Here is a 17,524-nt window from a genome sequence, read left to right on the forward strand (position 1 = left end):
TGATGACGATGAAAAACTGAGAAAATGCCTCAATTATGTCAATGTATTGGATTAGATGTTCAAAAGTTATTAAAAATTTTATGTCAGTCAATGCTCTTAGTCACTGTGCTCTTAGTGTTTAGGTCTTTGACGGTTACTTCTTATTCACTATATAATCATGTATCGTATAAAATGTCAGCTATGGTGAAAAACGTTCCTATTGGTAAATGTTTTGTAGATTAAGACAGGGATCAAACAGATTGTCTCACCAGCTTTGTGTTACAATGACAAAGGGACAATAACTTCACTTAAATGCTTTAATTCAACTCATGGTGAATGGCAGTCGTTCACTGGCGAGTCACAATATCTCAGGTTTTAATGGGAACTAATGTCACTCCTTACTACCTTTACATCTCAGAGTTAACATTTTAGACAAAATGTGATTAAATGTGAGTAAGAGTGGAGCAGCAAAAGCTATGTTTTATTCAATAAGTCCCTGAAAATGAGAGGCAAATTGTGCTCTTCCTTACAGTTTCTCCTTCAACTTCGACCAAATGAGGTGATTATTATTTGAACTATGATTACCATTAATTTCAAATAGTGTTTATAGATGTCCACGAAGACAGTATAATATATTCTGTAAAAGACGTGCAGTGTTTGGTTCATTAAGTCTTGCTACAGTTCACATATGTTCCCTATATGCCTCCTGGTGATGCAACAGTCTCTCTCAGGTCCTGGCAGTTATCTCAAAGCCTCTGAAAATCTTTGATGTTTTTGGGCTGATACTGGTCTAATTATCACCATAGGTGTGAAGTTCAGAATATCAGCACCAGCATCAGAGTGATGCATGTTCACACATATAACACTTACACTACACAGACTATAATGAATACTGTATGAGTCCTCTAAATTTGAAACTATTTGCAGCAACACAGAAAAGTGCACAGTATTGTGCAAAAGTCTGAAGTCACCTTTAGCTTTGTTGTTTTTTCAGGACTGAAATGAGCATTCATATTTATTTCTCATTCTCTTTTCTTCAGATAGAACAGAAAACTACAAGAAATATGTGCACAGCCTTAAAAGACACACAAAAAACTGAACTAAAAATGGGTTGTAGAGGTTAAGGTCAGTATTTAATGTGACCTCTGACCTCATGACAAGAAGCAGCACAGTTAGAAACAGCTGATATGTGTTGATGAAACCCAGTATAAAACATCGGAAAATTAATGCAATAAATCTCATATTGTCTGAATAAAGTGGTTTAAGACATGTTAAGTGTGAAGGGAGGTTACACTAAATACTAACACGTTGGTTTATAGAAGCTGATTTTACCGCTGATACTTCCCATATATTCAGCTTGGATCTTAATACAGAGACTCAGAGATGCATATGTGTGGACATGAGAACTTTACTGAACCACTAGGACTTCTGCACAGTGTTGTATATTCATCTGACACCAGCCTGCAGAGGATTATAATTGCATCTGACAACGCGATCATACATATATATTTAAATAAAAGTCAACTAGTGCTGACATAATTGTCTTCTTTGATGTCATGAATATTATCCTCAAAGGCATAAGTTGGATGTCCTTGATGAAAATCCATCTGATCCACAGTAAAACTCAACCTGACAATCACACACGTCTGTTTTTGCCAAGTTGATGCTGCACTGCACACTAACAGCCCAACAGTATCAGCGCCAGAACAGCTGCTGTGTTTTGTGGTCTGCCATCAAAGAAAATTGACGCCATTTGTCATTGTTTATTTCCCTTTTAATTACTTTTCACGCCACCGATAGGTAACCCAATCTATACCTCGGGTGGAAGAAAAAAACAGCAGACGCAGAAATTACACTGTATTATAATGACAAAAAAATTAGAAAATTGTGTTTGTAAAGTTCAAAAACACTTTTCAAAGAGGTGGAAATAGAGCAGGTTGGTGTTTCATTTGAAAAGATAATATGCCCAGGCTTAATTTACTTCTAAATAAAGAAAGAACACACACTTAACAAATACAGAACTCTGAGCAGAAACAACTGATTTGCAGATGATGAGGGGAAAAAAGTGTAAAACTGAGAGAAATTGCTTGTTGATTGTTTTCAGTTTTCTCAAAGCATCATCACACACCGAAAATGTGATTTTAATTCCTGGCTAATTTTGTTTGTCATTTTTCATTGTTTGAAGTGGAGTTGGGAGTTTTGTGGCGTACCTTTCATCTTCTCTGCATGTTCTATGGGGTAATGTAGCACTGCAACTAATGTTCAGCTGACACTTTGAATGCACCACCAGATGTTGTCTTTGTCATAATGTGTTTTTAATCACCATTCCTGAAGTCAGATGCCAGCAGGCAGCTTCCAATCCGATTTGCATCACTTGTTTCCCCTCATCTCTCCTTAACAGCTGAGAGGGCTGAGGGCATCAATCACTCTTAACTAGCCGCACTGTCAAACATTTCCGGCTGCAACTTCAGGGACCCCATAGTCACTTGTACACAACACGGCCAAACGGTGACTTAACATCAGCAGCATCTGATCTTCATATTTACATCAGGCGTCGCACACGTAAAAAGTTAAAGCAGCCAAAACACTGCACAGTTGCACAAAGTTCTTTATTGTTGCCTACAGCAGCAAACTAAAAACACTAGATGACTTTAATCTTTGTGCTTCACTATGAATCCAATGCGTTTCTTCTCACGGAAAGACTTTAAGGTCTGTATTTAACAAGCACAATTTGTGACATTATAAATACTTTGGAGCCAGTCCTGATCTATTATGCAACTTTTACAAGTGCTTTGTGGAAACCTGAAGCCATTCCTACTCATACACTGACAACTGAAAGGAAATATTGTATCTTGTGTCGAGCAGTAGATGTGAGTGATATTTGCATATCCAGAGATCCCACAGGAGATGTTGTTTTAACAGTTTTCAATGAGATCATTGAAGTTTTTTTGTATAAAACCATACAGACCGGAGGGGATCTTTAAGTTTTACTGCTTTTTTTTGTTTGTCTTTTTTGTTGTGTTTATGCGAAGTGAGTCACCATGAATGGAAAAGCATACTTGATATCCTGCCAAGGAATAAAACCTAGCGAATAAAAGTGAACCAAACATGTTGGATGATGTAAACATGCCAGCTGACTACATTAACAAGGTCATTGCTCAGCAGATGAACCTCAAACGTTAAACCAATAGAATCAATGGTAATGTGCAGAAAATGAGCTGGACAGTAGAACTTATGTGCAGACGGATGGAATAACAGCTTCTCAAAAACTGTAGCTAAAACATGTAGTTAGATGAAGTCAAGGTTATAAACCCCGCCCTCTTTTATGATACTCAATGGGACCAATGAGAAAAAACAACTGAGATCCAAAATGAAGCCAATGCAGATTGTGTCTTTCAGTTGTAATACCACTGATGGCCACTGGGGATGACTCTTAAAAGCCCTGGCTCCTATTGACTTACATTGAAATTCTCTCAAAGCATGCTAAGTATATTTTCTTCCAGGACTCATTCTGATATTTCAAAGCTTTAATAAGTGATCTTGTGTAAATCTTTAAATTCTGTCTCGTAATAAAATCTCTGGCCAAATAGAAGATTTAATGTCTGCCATGACCAACTTTGATTGACTGGTCTGTTACGACACCTTTGCTCGCTGCTGAGTCAGGACCTGTGATGCCACCCATTTGTTTCTGAACTTCAGTTTTGGCCATCACCATATTGTGTTTTTTGTCCCAGAAGTGACTATATTTGGACAATAGGGGTGGAACCATGAGAGTATAAGACACCAGAGGCTAATGCTAACTCATTGACTTTGTAAAACTTTCATCAAGCACTCACTGTGTAGTAAGTTAGCATTAGCCTCTGATGTGTTATACTCCACTTGCTTCATCCCTTTTGTCCAAATTTAGTCACTTCAGGCTCCAAAAAGCCAATATGGCGATAGCCAAAAACTGGTTGAGTAGAATCACAGATGTTTCAAACACTAATTCTAAACAGTCAATGAAAAATTCTGTTGTTTTAGGTAAATTACAACAGATTAATTAGTGGTTATGTTCCATTTTCATTAAGCTAGTTGATAGTATTAAAAATTGGTGATTGACAGCTGCGGTAACCAATTGCAGTGACAGAAACAACATAGCAGCTCCCATAACCACCTCTTTTCCACAGCGGCATACATCTTTATGGTGTGAGCTGGATCACACAAGCAATAACAGAGGTTTAGTAGCTGATAAATGGTAACATCTCCTTCAAACAGCCTTGCATGGATCTCTTTGACCAGTAGTATTGTGCATGTGCATGTGTATCTTTACATTCAGAGTTTCATATTGTTGTCAGACAGTTTTGTATAGCAGACAACAATAGGCTCCTTTTACGCCTTTCCTTTCATCTCACAAACATGCCTATAGAACTTCAAAAAGACGCCGGAGCTTCAATCACACCGAGCACTCTTCATCAGACTAATAATGGACAGCTCAGTCTATAGAAATACAAAACTACAAGGAAATGTCGGCAAGAAGATCAGAAAAACTACATTGTGTTTAAGAAAAATGGATCAATCGTACCACCTACTGTGTTCTGTTTTAATCTATATTCAGAGAAAATTGTGTGGTCAAATCATGCATCATTTTCCAGATGGTTGTATTTTCCAGAGTTGTCCTGTGGCGAATGTTAAGCACCATTAAAAGAAACTCAGACGTATAATGGAGGATGAAAGACAGAACACCTGAGTTTTGTATTTTCCAAAGAAATGCAGTGACCTGAACTGGCATATGCCACTTCAGAGAAGCACCTTCATCAGCACAAGTGCTCGGTGTTTTCGTAGTGACGGACAGTGCTTAGGAAACAGTCAAAGCTCTGACCGGTGCTTTTTAAAACTTGTCATCTTTCAAGAATGTAAGGGTATTATTTCAGTGTGACCACCACCTACCCACCCCCCCAACCCCCACCCCTGTTTCTCTCCTGGTCTCTCCATGTCGTTTCACATCAGTGCCAGTTTGAAAGGCTGAAACGTGATATCGGCAGCACCTTGCACGTGTCATGTTAACTCATCATCCATTTTCTTCACTTGCATGATCTCCTCTTCCTCCCTCAGCGTCACCCTACATGCCTTCTTTCTTTTTCACACTATTCTTTTCAAAATTTCACATTATTTTAACCAATATGTCTCTCAGCTAAAATTTGCTCAGAGGTCTTATTTATGTCTTTGTGCATAAGAAATCAATATAAGTGAATCCCCAAAGGAACTTTGTGTTGGTAAATGCAAGTTATGCAAATTCACAGGATTTCAGTTCTGTTGCAACATGTTGATGGTCATATGAACTATGTTTTCAGCTCAAAAATGTCCAATTTCATCACAATTAATGCTATATTTTCATGTCACAAATGGCCAAGTTATATTTTAACTGAATTTACCTGAAAAACAAATATTCTATTCTTTTAGATTCCCCAGTTTTTCTTACAAGATTATATACTACATATCACGTTTTAATTTTACAGGTTACAATATGGAGTATGGTGCTGAGCCATCCTGCTTATGTTACGCCAATACATAGATTAAAAATGTCACACGTCACCTTTTAAATCAACAGTTTTCTAATAATAAGCATTTTTATAAAGAAATAACAATTATATATTGTTATTTACTCTTTAGTATGATGATAAACTATACAATAAATAATTCTGATCCTAGTTTTTGCACAGGGATCATTTGTAGAAATGGTGACATGGCTGCCGAGCATCAGTATGATGGGATCTGTAACAACCATGTCACATTCGTCCACTGCCACATTTTGTGTTTTTGTGTCAGCTGTTATTGTTTTAGATCCACAATACTAACATTTATGAAGAAGAGGATAATTAGCAATAGTAAGTATATAAGTTCATTACTAATAAAGTACTGGTACTGACTAGATCATCATGGGTAATGTCACGTCCGTCCACCAGCAAAAGTTTTCACATACACGTGCTATTCAAAATCTAATATTTGTGAAAATATAGCTTCCACTGTCAGATAATATCAGTAGTTTGTGCACAAATGTATTAGCATTATTTCAACACAGTTCTATGCATTTCTCACAACTTTTTTTTTTTTTTTTGACAAAAATGGCCACTCATTTGACCCCCTAAGTAAATTATAGTGTTTTGAGTGTCAGATCAGACCCCCTTAGTAAATTTTAGCCGCTCTATTTTTAACAGTATCCTTATTAAAAGGATGACACAACCCTAGTGCCAGAGCAAGAAGTGGAAACAAATCACAAATATATATAACCTAATTTGTCATTGAAGGCTGTGCTGCTTTTTTATTGTTTTTTCTGTGTTGGAGGTGGTTGAAGTCAGTGAGGGATGAAGAAAATCCAGGTGCTCCCATCATGTGTTTGATCTGGTTTTAGTTGCTGTTTGGTTATTGTTTGGGAAAAATTAGTCTTTGTTTTAAATACAAGTTCATTCATTCATTCATTTTCTGAACCCACTTTATCCTCACTAGGGTCACGGGGGTGGCTGGAGCCTATCCCAGATACTCATAGGCGAAGGCGGGGTACACCCTGGACAAGTCGCCAGTTCATTGCAAGGCTGACATATAGAGACAATCAACCAACCACTCTAACATTCACAACTATAGGCAATTTAGATTAACCCATTAACCTATGAGTGCATGTCTTTGGATGGTGGGAGGAAAAACAAACCCACAGGGAGGAATATGCAAACTCCGCACAGAAAGGTCCCACCCCCATTGACTGGTGATAGAATCAAACCCAGGACTTTCTTGTTGTGAGGCACAAGTGCTATCCACTGCACTACCGTGTCGCCTAAATGTAAGTTAAACATTGAGTGTTTTCAACCAAATCCTTGTGAAGTTTATGTTTTTAGAAGACATCTCTGGTATTACCAAGTGCTGACATAAACCTCTTTGTTATAGCCTGATTCTATTGAGCACAAGTGTAAAAACTGCTTAAAACACTGACACAAATATCTACGAATGTTGATAAAATATGTATTTTTGGTTCAGAAAGCTTGAGATTTTGTGTGTTTGGTAGAAACATACAATAGCAGTGTTTTATTCTTAACCCATAAAGACCAAGTGGTAGTTATGTGGCAGTTCCCAAATGAATTTTTCCCTCTATTTAATCTCTCTTAAGTGATTTATCACCATGCATTTTTTCACTGAAAATCATGTATTTTCCACATATTTAATTTCCTATATTTAATTTGGATGTTCATGAAAACTCAGTTATTTCAAAGGATAAACAAAACAGAAAACTGAAGAAAAAGTGACTTTTTCAGTGCAGATATCTATAAGCGAATGTAAAAACAAGTGTCTCCATCCACTGTCACTGATCCAACTCCATGGGTTTTACTGGTGAATCAATGTTGCAGAAGATGACGGTGTTTCCACGGTAAACCTCTGAACATCCAAATGGGCCATATCTGACGACCATGTAAAGATGACAAACTACATTTAACACCAGTTATTTACATGTACTGATAGGATTAGTGGATCAACAGGTATTAAATATTTTAGTTCAGTCGATGCTTTTGGTCGCCAGTGGAGGTTTGGGTCTTTATGGGTTCAGAATGGGATGGAGAGCAGCAGTCGTCTGTTTTTATTAATAACTCTATTATTAATCTATTAAACTTGTTAGTCCTGGTCACTGCCTCAACTCATTTAACAAATTTAATTCATTTAACCCTCCACATCACCTTAATTATCCTCTGCATTTGGCATTTTTCAGTGAAAATCAGGCATTTTCCTATATTTAATTTACTGACCATTTAAATATCCCTAAAATCTATCAGTTTATTCAAAAAGTTATATTAAAAACAGAGAAAACTGAATTTTTCAACAAAAGTTCACTAACAAACATGAAAACAACAGTCTACAAATGAATGCCATTTATCCAACTCCACTGGTGAATCAATGTTGCAGAAGATGGCGATGTTTCCATGTTCACTACGGAGCCCGTGAAAGCTGATAAAATGCAATTTACCTGAACTATTTCATTGCATTGATAGGATTAGTGGCTCAAAAGTTATTAAACATTTTAGATTTTTTCAGTCACTAGTGGTTGTTTGAGGGTTAAACCTCAATGCAAAAACTCCAGATCTAACCAGTACCTGCAATTTCTTGTTTCGAAACTAGTATACCCATCAAGAACAAACTATATTGGATTCAAACTGTTTTCAGAATATTTGACTTTTTATTTTAGTTTGAGGTGGTGAGTACTGATCCTGTGTCACTGTACTTAAATAGATTTTTCATGTATGTGTATTGATTTTTCTTTTAACTTATTCTTTCTACTCCATAATATTTAAGGCTAATGACTTTCCTTTCGACTCTTTACATTTTCATAGCGTGGCTTGTCACTTTCATACATAATGGATTCAAGGGAAATAGATGTATTATTATAATTATTATTGCACCATACTGCAGCGTCTTAGCACCAGGACTGATTTCAACCTACATGGACACACTATCCACACATGACAGATGCAGCCATGTAAGAGATGTAACGGGACGAAACAGAGAAAGGAGAGAAAGGTGTCAACTGTTTAACAAGGGAAAACTAACACAGAGACGGGTGATGTAAGGTTCAGTAGCGTTGCACAGAAAAATACTTACTTACTTTGAGTACATTTCAGAGCTGCAGTACAACACTTTACCCCTCCTGCTCACTGATACCCTTCCTACCCAGGGATTCATTTTGAGTCTTAACTTTCAATCTTTTTAAAAACTTTTCAAAAATGTGTTTAAAAAAATGCAAAACTTGAGAGAAAGACACATAAAAAGACCATCTGTGGGAAATTTCAAAAGAATTGGGTGAAAAATGTCCCAGGAAGCTTATGCAGGTCTTGAAAGTCTTGAAAAGTATGGAATGTAAGATAAGAAATACATGAGGAAAGCATCTAAAAAACTCAATATGGTTTCACTAACCGGTCAGTACTGGAATGATTTTAGTGATACTTGTTTGATATCCATGCACTTTTGTGATTTTAATATGTGTTTGTTAATATATGTTTCTGTCAGTAAAACATAATTTACTGCAAACTAGAAGCACTCGGAGAGCGCAGACCTCCGCCAAGGCTGATCAGTGGCCCCCCCTGTGCCCCCCCCCCCCCCCCACGCCAAGGAGGTTATGTTTTTGCCAGGGTTTGTTTGTTTGTTTGTTTGTTTGTTTGTCTGTCTGTTTGTCTGTCCATTAGTGTGCAACATAACTCAAAAAGTTATGGACAGATTTTGATGAAATTTTCAGGGTTTGTTGGAAATGGGCCCCCCGTGGGCCCCCCCACCCCCAATCACCACCAAAATTTAATCATTTCTTCCTTATCCCATTTCCAACAAACCCTGAAAATTTCATCAAAATCTGTCCATAACTTTTTGAGTTATGTTGCACACTAACGGACAGACAAACAGACAAACAAACAAACAAACAAACAAACAAACAAACAAACAAACAAACAAACCCTGGCAAAAACATAACCTCCTTGGTGGAGGTAATTCTGCATTCATTCATTCATTCATTCACGCATTTATTAAAATGAACTTTTCTACTACACACAACAGGTACAATCTCAAGCAAAAAAGTACGCACACAAGTATAAAAGTACATAAAGTCAAGGTCTGGGGGGAAAAAATAGCAGTTTTAAAAAATTCTGAAAAAATCTGGAATTTCTATTTGGATAAAGAGCAAGCATCCTGTGTCAGAGAAATTGGTTAGACAAATTGTGGAATTTGAAATTTAAAATAATAATTTTTTAAAAATCCAAAAATGTAAATTCAACCATCCAACTGTCCACTGCACCTCTGCTAGTGAAGAAGAACTGGGTGAAGAGTGTCTACGAAATGGGATGGATGAAAATCAGTTTTTTTCAGTTTTCTTCTCTGTTTCATTCTGCACTCTTTCATTTTTTTCTTTTTTTTTTCCTTCCCTGTTCCTTCTCTCCCCCCCCACCTCTCCTCCCCGGCCTCTTCAAAGGTAAGAGGCCGTCGGCAGGACTTCAGTAGGCGAACCACACGCCGATCAGACATGTCAGCACCTCCGTCACACACACACAAACACACACGCGTCGCCACTTCCAAATGCACACGGACATGCATGCGGACTCACGCGCACATGTCAGCACCTCGAACACACACACACACACACACACACACAGACGCATACACAGGTCCACATGTCATTAGGAGAGTCCACATGGCTCTCATATAAAAGCCTGTCCAGCAGGAAGGGAGACCAGGAGGAGGGGAGGAACGGGAGGGGGTTAAAAGAAGAAAGTGTCACAGATAGGAGGCATGGAAGGAGAAGGTGAGGTCTGGAGCTGAAGCCGTGAGAAAGAAGAAGAAGAGACTGCAACAGGGATGTATGAAGGAGGAGGCTCGTCCCCATGAGAGTAGTTTCAGTCATGGCTGAAGCCTGCTGCTGTGTGGGTGTGTTCGCTAAATTACTTCCTCCTGTTTAGCTCCGTGCCTGCTTTTACTGGCTCAGCTCCAACACCTTTTAACATATGAACTACCTGTAACTGCTTTCTTTCACAGCTTTCCCTTCCACCTTTCGTTCCATTCGCTTACAACCTTTTCCTCTTGTCATTCTCTTTTTCATTTTTCATCCTTCACTCTTGCACCATTTTTCTTCATTAGCCCTTTTCCATTTTTCATCTGGCCTTCTTATCTTCTTTCATCTCGTTCTGCCTAATTCATGCCATCTTTCTCTATTTTACACTTTATTTTTTTTATATCTATATTTCTTCTATCTAATAAAAAAAAAAAAAAAAAAACTGCAGCTGACACTAAATAGGGAATGAGAAGAATGAAAATGTTTTTACTTTTTTAGACTAGATGAGACTTTATTGATCCCACAACAGAGAAATTCAAGTCAAGGCAGCAACACAATAAAGACAGTGTAAAAGACAAACTATAAAAGTAATAATAATAGCACTAACTAATAAAAACTCTAGAGGCTATATATATATACTCAAATTTTATTTAACCCGTTAACCCCTAAGACATTATTTCAGGTAAACATGCTGCAGTGAATTTGTTTCAGTGTCATAAAAGCTGCTGTGAGTATGTGCTTGTGTTCCTTTTCTTCAGTGATTTTGTTTTACTGTGTGTTTTAGGTCAAAACAGGTGGAATAACAGAAAAAGACAAACAGAGGAATTTAAGTTTTACATGTTTTTACTAAATAAGGCACTCAGAATGTGCATCAGTAAGAGATTTAGGATGTTGAACATGAACTGTGAACTGGAACACACCGAACAACAACAAGTATTTGAATTTTGGCCCAGTAGTTTTTGTTTTGTTTTTTTCTAAATCAGTTCAGCTGTTTTTGCACCTGGTTGAACTCCTAAAAGCAGTTACACGGTCAAAACTCAGTAAAAACACAGTACAAAAATAAGGGAAAATCACCATGACACTGCAAACAACAGTAGAAACAAAGAAAAAAATCAAAACATCATTTTTATAGTGAGTTGGTCTTACACTGCTCTGTGTTTTGAGCGGGGGGGGGGGGGGGGGGGGTGTGTGCACTGAGCATGCTCAATTGTCAATGGAAAGAACAAGGTCTATTCTATGAGCGTGTTTTGACATTTTTCCCATTGTACAAACAGTTGAATTTTTATGAATTTTTAACATAAATCATCCATGCAGAACGCTCATTACAGACATGTCAGGGGTTAAAGGGTTAACCGGAATAGAAATCTCTTGTCCTGGCCAAGACAGACAGCAAAAACCAAATGTACATATACACACACATACAGAACACAAGGCATGTATAAAATGATATGTGCACAAAAGTGAGCAAATTCAAGACAATTCATTGATGCTTGATTGCGGCTCCAGAGAAAAGGAGATCTAAGCAACCAGAAAGAAATGGCCTTGAGAGGGAAAGTGACAATACAGAGTAAGTGGGGGCGGTAGATCACAGGCAGAAAGAAAACTATATGTAGGAAAGTGGATCAGCGATAACACCGAGAGCAGAGAAAGCAAAAAAAAAAAAAAAAAACGGGGGGGGCAGACAGTGTGGGATCGCAGTAAAACAGAAAAGAGGGAAAGGAAGGAAAGGGGTCTATACTGAGATCAATGGATGCCCTGTCCTCTGCTGTGTCTGCATTTCCTCTGGCTCACACAATAAGGCCCTCTTACCAAACCAATAGAGTGTGAGTGTATGAGAGAGAGAGAGAGAGAATGTCATTCAGAGAAGGAAAAAAAATGACCCCCACTCCCCTCGGGTCTTTTCTTAATATTAGAGGTCAATGGTGGGTCTTGCAATGGAAATTTTAATCTATAGCTTCTTGCAGAGCCCTGTGGAAGTGAATGAAATCCGTTAAGGGAGGTGCTTTTTTTTTTTTTCTGTCGGGGTAAATATCCACCGGGGCTTTATCTGCTCAATGTGTTTGTTTGTTTGTGTGTTTGCCCTGCGACGTTGCCTTTCTCCTTCCGTTTTGTGGGAAAGAGGAGTTCCCTGAAGACATCGAGCAAGAGTAATATAAAGGGAATAGTAGAAGGGCACTCGGTAGAGCGCCAGAGCTCCATCTTTGCAAAGTGAAAGTTGTCTGGATCAACTCCAAAATTAAATGTGTTCCTCCTTGGCCTGTGCCCTACCCTTTCATGGGTTGCATGAAATTTAGTAGTGTAGTTTGTGTGTAGTACTGCTACCAACAAAAACACAGACGGATAGATGAATGGAAGGCCTGCAGCTAACAATGTTTCAGTCAAATAATAGATTACTTAGCTAATTATTTTAGCAGTAATGGATGACGGCTGTGCAGATGGAGCTCCTGTTTTCTGAAAATGAGCATGAAGCACAATTGATAGCATAAATTTGGGATAATACTGGTAACAAGTGGCACAGCTGCTACCCCTCACCCCCATATACAATGCAAGGTATAACAGAAAAGAAAAAAGGATGAGCAGGATAGAGGCATTAGCTGTGCAAATGGGTTGGAGTCAGTCATGACAAAATGCAATGATTCTGTAACATAACGAGGAAAAACAGATATTCATAAATCTGGTGATAAATAAATGCCCTGTCCATACTAGTACAAAAAAAATTCTGAAACAATCTGTGTTTTAGAAAGTATTTCTATACACACTACAATGACAAAATTACCATAAACCAGTACAGATTCTTGCATGAAGCATTATTTCTGTTTGACTTGTGGACAGTGGACAGTACCTTAAATGTTGGTTGACGTTATTGAGATGTATTATTTATATTATGTAAGTTTCACCACAACATTGTCTATATGTGTCCGTCCTCACGTGTCCATGCTGACCTTAATCTGCAGCAGGTAATACACTGACTTCCACAACTACATGACCTATATTTGATGTTTCAGTGTGTACACACACTGGTGTGTACAGAGCCTTAGAATATCCAGACTATGCAACAGTTGTGTCTGTAGAGCTTAGATATAAGACTGGCTGATATAGACAAAACTAGTATGGATGGATGGATGGATGGATGAATGAATGAATGAATGAATGAACACCAATATTCATTACTGATTCATTACTACTGATCTCCATAGAAGTGATGGTATAATATAAAAAGTACATTGCAATATGGTCAAAATTGTTTATTATTCAATAATATTTCATTGCCAGGCCCTAGTCAGATGTACCAGATTTGATTGGACTACTGATCATACAGTCATAACTTTTTTATTAGAAAAAAATATCAGTAATAGCACCATAAAGCTTTGGAAAATTGGTCAAAACAAGTCTAATAATCAGATTTATAATCAAGTCAAAAGGCAAATTATACTGAAGTTCTTCTTTGAAATCATGAATTTTGGCTTTAATATGATTGAGTCGACTCTGAAACATTACATTATAAGGATAATGACAATAATAAACTTTATGTTGAACACAAGTAGGAATAAAATATAATGGTGAAAAAAAAGGCAAAAAGAAATTTATGTTTTAAAAATTGTATGTTTATAACCATGTGCTACCTTTTAGGGTGATAATTCAACATCTGTCCAGGGACTGCAGATGAAATTTACAGCATTTACACCAATGTGAATTAATATCCCTGTTAAATAAACCAATAAATGAATAAATAAGAAATTACACATTTACTCGGAATACTCCAGAATATTGAAGGCAATAAGTTATTAATATAAAGGTCACACAATGAACAACTATGTGATTGTGGCTCTTTAACGTTCAGCCACTGTTGAACCCTAGTCAGGTCTTTAGCGATCGTACATCGCGTGGGTTTATTTTTAGAGACAGTGATTTGCCCAGAGACAGACAGCAGACTGCTCGCAGGTTGCAAAGGCACAATAACACGAGGCCACGGCCCTGCTTTAGACCTGTACAAGGGTATCAGCTCACAGGGGTGTGTGTGTAAGAAAGAGACAGGGAAACAGAGATAGGGTGAGACGGCGCGTGACGAGGCGTGTGCGTGTGTCCTCCAGCAGCCATGATGCATTAGTGTAACCCGATCCCTCCTCTCCCCCGAGAGCCCTAACCTTGAGACGGGCCGAACCGTGCAGGTTGCAAAGCCATATTCTCTTATAAATGAGCCTGTTGGCGTTTATCTCTGAATGTGTCTAATATTAGATCACTTAGCCTTTAAAAGTGTCTCCACCAGGTCGATGTCACGCTCCAGGTTCAGCGTCGAGAGATGACTGACATTTTAAAGACGCGCAAAGTGACAGAAGCTCACGGTTGATCATTCATGTTAATGATGGTTTAAAACTGAAGCAGCTCATTTAGGGGCGGTGTGTGTTGTCGGAGTTTTTGTCCTTGGAGGCAAATGCTGTTGCATACTCTCCACAAGAGCAGAGAAATGTGTTTGGCAGCAAGAGCAAGAACAAAGTTTGCTCTGGTCAGGACATTTCATACTTCACGTGAAACTCAAGTGCAGAACTCCGGGGAAGTCCTCCGCAGTTCCACTGTTCTCAGTCGGCTTTTGTCAGTTTACCACGTGGGTTCCCACTGTTAAAAACAGGTACATATGGGTTCTCCTGTTGGTGCTGATGAAGATCTGGAGGTGGTCCATGCTCCTAAAGTGTGCCATGTGCTAAAACTAACTGCTAATACTAATTAATGTGCGTGTATTAGGATAGGTAAAATGCAGAGACTGAATCTCCCTATGGAGATAATATAGTGAGTTTATCTTTAACCTTTTTTAACCGCACTCACTTCAAATATCTAACCAATCACACAATAGTTCTCAGACACTACACGAGAAAAAGTTCTGCCCAGGTGATGTGTTGAGAACAAGCAACAAGAACTTTCAAACCAGGGCTGTGAAAACACATTTCTCTATTCTTGCTGAGTCTATGATACACTTTAAAAAAACAAACAAAAAAAAAAAGTAATTTAACAGAATTTTCACTGTTTATGTTACAGATTTTTCCTGTATTTTTAAGATACAGGAAACTATCAATGAAATTACAAAGATAGACTGTGATTTTACATGTCAAATATAAAATAACATGAAAAAACTGTAACTGTAAATAACCATAAAATTTCCAGTTTTTAAAAGATTTTTTTTTTTTTTCGTTTTTCACAGGAAAAATACAGTTAAAATACATTTGCAAATTTATCGTAATTTCACAAATATTTATTTTTTTTATTTATGAGATAAAACTGTTAATTTAAAGTTTAAAACTGTAAAAAAAATAAAAAATAAAACAAGATAAAATTACTGACAATAATCCGTAAAAGAAGTATTTGTTCTGTAAGTTTAACAAGACTTGTTTGTTAATTGACAAATATCTTGTGTAATTATGTGAGGTTTCACAACAAAAATGTTGAATAAATGTTTTTTTTGTGAATGTATTACATGTATAAGTGCTGATAAACTGTCAAAATACAGCTTTTATCAGTGGATTGTAGAACTTAGTATCATTGAAAATTAATTTGTATATATATTTATAGGTAATTTGATTGTTTTAATACATGTAAATATTCTTTATTAAACATCAAAAAGTCAAAAAAAATATGCAAAATGTCATGTAAAGTTAGGGCAAAAAACTGTATTTTAAGAAAATTACTGTATTTTTATGAGGTGGTTATTTTCCATTATTTAACAGTATTTTTTAGCACCCCAGCTGCTGGACTATTACTGCTTTTTATAAGTTTTTTTTTTTTTTTTAACAGTGTAACCTTATCTCTGGCCAAGCAGCGCACTGGCATAGTGGTTAGCACTTCCACCTCACAGCAAGAAGGACCAGGTTTGGCGCTCAGTCAGACCTGGAGTCTTTCTGTGTTGAGTTTACCTGTTCTCTACATGCTGCTCTAGTTTCCCCCACCAGTGAAATGCTAATGTTAGTGCTGACTGAATTTCCTTACGGGGACAGTAATGCAAGTTAACCATTAGCCTTTAATTATGACTATTTGCTGGTACATATGGGTCACAAGGGATAATACTTGTTCTATGCCCTGTAGTTCCTGTAAACATTTACTGAATTTGTTTTTAACTCCATTTAGCTCATTTCTGAGTGAATATATTCATTTCGTAGTCACTGGTAAAATTACTTTATCAGCGACTCTAAAAACTTTGCTGAGCCGATTATATGGAAATGTACAATCATTGGACAATTAAAGATTCACCTCACCCTTGAACCAATCACAATTGCTTTATTGTCTTGTCTTAATGTGATTGGATAAGTTTTGATGGGTTTCCAAATGGGCCCAAGTGAGATTCAGATGCTTTCAGGACTCTAGAATGAACATGAAGCAGATGATGTTTAGCCTGTTACATGTACATTTAGTCGCCTCCACCTCTGGGTTCACAACTGGATTTCAGTTTAACAGTGTGTGAGGCCAAAGACAACTTGGCTATGTGGCTACATGGTAATCTATGGCTCTTTTGGGACCGCTGATCTGTGGTCAAGAGGTTAGATTACTACAACAGAAGGGGTCAAATCATGTGATGTGAAGGTTTCACCACAATTCAGGAGGTCTTACAGTCACAGAAAAAATTATTAGACCATCAAAAGTCATCAAAAACAATAGTTATGCAATCAAGTACAAACTCCTGTGTGTATCATGTGACTAAAACAGACAGAAAAGAAAACATGGAATGCCTAAAAGCACTGTTTTTGTCGGTACAATGCCATAGATATTGATGTAAGAACTGAAGTGACTTTGGTTATTATCAAGAAAACATGGAAAATGGCGAGATTTCAGCTCTTAAATTAAACTAATATGAGCTATTTTTGTTGTTATCATTATATTTGTCCAAACAAATGTACCTTTAGTTGTACCTGGCATTGAAATGAACATGAAATTGAAGAAAACAAGGGGTGGTCTAATAATTTTTTCTGCGACTGTAAGTCAAACACAACAATCAAACAGCCTCTGACATGACCTGTGTTCATATATCTTGCATCCTCCCGAGTCTTATTCAGAACTAACAAGAAAGTTTACTCAGGCATGAACAGGTAAAACTGTCATTGTGAATTCTCCATAAAGAAACTTCCTGTTCTCTAATATGGGTTACCATTATACGACAAAGCTTCCGGGGTATAATCCAATCTAATCTCCAGACCAACTAATTTGGACATTATACCTCCAGCTCCTCCGGGTCCA

General features: G+C 37.4%; 1 protein-coding gene across 2 annotated transcripts in view; it reads right to left on the reverse strand.

Moving 5' to 3' along the window:
* Positions 1 to 17,524, reverse strand: part of cntfr (ciliary neurotrophic factor receptor) — a 392,344-nt gene that overhangs the window by 291,464 nt on the left and 83,356 nt on the right. The gene's annotated exons all lie outside the window — the stretch shown is intronic.

The sequence above is a fragment of the Sphaeramia orbicularis genome, chromosome 12 (assembly GCF_902148855.1).
Source record: "Sphaeramia orbicularis chromosome 12, fSphaOr1.1, whole genome shotgun sequence".
NCBI lineage: Eukaryota > Metazoa > Chordata > Actinopteri > Kurtiformes > Apogonidae > Sphaeramia > Sphaeramia orbicularis.